This window comes from Entelurus aequoreus, linkage group LG03, assembly GCF_033978785.1.
Source record: "Entelurus aequoreus isolate RoL-2023_Sb linkage group LG03, RoL_Eaeq_v1.1, whole genome shotgun sequence".
In the NCBI taxonomy this organism is placed as follows: domain Eukaryota; kingdom Metazoa; phylum Chordata; class Actinopteri; order Syngnathiformes; family Syngnathidae; genus Entelurus; species Entelurus aequoreus.
This window is the reverse complement of record NC_084733.1, coordinates 82,054,638-82,057,137: the sequence shown is the minus strand read 5'-3', so window position 1 is coordinate 82,057,137 and position 2,500 is coordinate 82,054,638. Positions and strand designations below refer to the sequence as shown.

The window sequence follows — 2,500 nt, the reverse complement described above, 5'->3', positions numbered from 1 at the left end:
TTCAGTAAATACATGACCAGAGAAAGCAAAGCTCCTTCATTTCATTCATTTGACATCTCAAACCACATCAGTTTATAGAGAAGCAAGTGTACAGAAGAAGAGCGAGAGAGAGACACAGAAATCTTCCAGATTTGTATATCCGCTTTGGGAATGTGAGGAGAGGGAGGAGGGGTTGGGGAAGAGTGGCACGCTCTTTGGGGTGTGCAAGATGAGCAAAATACTGATTGTGATATTAGCAAAAACAGGAATGCTTTGGTGAAATCCTGGGTAAGGAAGTAATACAGCATCAATCTCAAAAGAAACCCATTTGGAGAGCAACATTGGATCATAAGACAAATACATTATATATTTGTGATCTTTGATTTGGCACCTCCCGCGTACCCCAAAAGGGACAAGAGGTAGAAAATGGATGGATGGATGGATTTGGTTTAATCTTGGTTAGGGCTGTAATACAGCATCAATCCCAAAATAAACCCATTTGGAGAGTAATCTTTTACAAAAAGACAAATACAATTAGGGCTGCAACTAACAACTAATTTGATAATCGATTAATCTGTCGATTATTACTTCAATGAATCGATTAATAATCGGATAAAAGACACAAACTACATTTCTATCCTTTCCAGTATTTTTATTGGAGAAAAAAAAACAGCATACTGGCACCATGTTCTTTCAACTTGCTAAATAAAACAAGGCAAATTTTGCAAAAATGTTTTTTTTTTAATAAAGTGCACCATTGTCATGCACATTAGCAATTTCAAACTTGGGTACGACCTATTCCAACCAATGTTGGATGCTGAATGTCCTTCCTCTCTAGTGGCATGGTGGTAAGGCAGACTGACTTCATGTTCCATTCCTCTCCAATGTAATGGCATGTATTGCCAAGATGGCTACACATCAGTAGTGAGAGCAATTTTGCTCCGGGTGGCTTTTATGTCAGTCTACACCGCTTGGAATGTCTGCTCGTACTTCCTCTCCATCACTTTGGTAAAATGGGTCCTCGAGGGAAGAGTGTAACCAGGGTTGAGGACGTGAATCATCCTTTGTACCAAGTCACTAATGCTGGCTTGTTTCTTTCTGAAATGAGAGAAACCATATAATGAACGTACATAATAGCATCATTTACATGTAACTCGATACATACGTAGTTTATTTAATTAATAATTTCTGACGTAAAAGGCAAATACGCCACCACATTAAAATAAATGGACAATAATAACACAGAAATGTAACTCATCAGATCAGAACTTGATCAGATATTGTACACGTTTCTGTTGTGAATAATAAAAGATGAATTTTAGGCTGCCTCTGAATCGATTAGTTGTTGCAGCCCTACATACAATATATATTTGTGATCTTTGTTTTGGTTAAATCTTGGAAAAGGCAGTAATACAGCATCAATCACAAAAGAAACTAATTTGGAGAGTTGCCTTTGATCAAAACACAAATACAATATATACTTTGCGTTCTTCGTTCGGATTTATTCTTGGAAAGGCAGTGATACAGCACCAATAACTAAAGAGCCCCATTTGGCGAGTAAACTTTGACCAAAACTTAAATACAAGATATATTTGTGGATTTTGTTTTGGTAAAATCTTGGAAAGGCAGTAATACAGCATCAATCACAAAAGAAACCCATTTGGCGTGTAACCTTTGACCAAAACTCGAATGCAATATTAATTAGTGAATTTTGTTTTGGTTTAATGTTGGAAAGGCAGTAATACAGCATCACCCACAACATAAATTAATTTGGAGAGTAACCTTTGACCAAAAGACAAATACAATATATATTTGTGACCTTTGTTTTGGTTAAATCTTGGAAAAGGCAGTAATACAGCATCAATCACAAAAGAAACTAATTTGGAGAGTTGCCTTTGATCAAAACACAAATACAATATATACTTTGCGATCTTCGTTCGGATTTATTCTTGGAAAGGCAGTGATACAGCACCAATAACTAAAGAGCCCCATTTGGCGAGTAAACTTTGACCAAAACTTAAATACAAGATATATTTGTGGATTTTGTTTTGGTTAAATCTTGGAAAGGCAGTAATACAGCATCAATCACAAAAGAAACCCATTTGGCGTGTAACCTTTGACCAAAACTCGAATGCAATATTAATTAGTGAATTTTGTTTTGGTTTAATCTTGGAAAGGCAGTAATACAGCATCACCCACAAAATAAACTAATTTGGAGAGTAACCTTTGACCAAAAGACAAATACAATATATATTTGTGACCTTTGTTTTGGTTAAATCTTGGAAAAGGCAGTAATACAGCATCAATCACAAAAGAAACCCATTTGGAGAGTTGCCTTTGATCAAAACACAAATACAATATATACTTTGTGATCTTCGTTCTAATTTATTCTTGGAAAGGCAGTAATACAGCACCAATCACTAAAGAACCCCATTTGGCGAGTAACCTTTGACCAAAACTCAAATACAAGATATATTTGTGGATTTTGTTTTGTTTAAATCTTGGAAAGACAGTAATACAG

General features: G+C 35.6%; 1 protein-coding gene across 1 annotated transcript in view; it reads left to right on the top strand.

Moving 5' to 3' along the window:
• Positions 1 to 2,500, top strand: part of syt8 (synaptotagmin VIII) — a 22,336-nt gene that overhangs the window by 10,456 nt on the left and 9,380 nt on the right. The gene's annotated exons all lie outside the window — the stretch shown is intronic.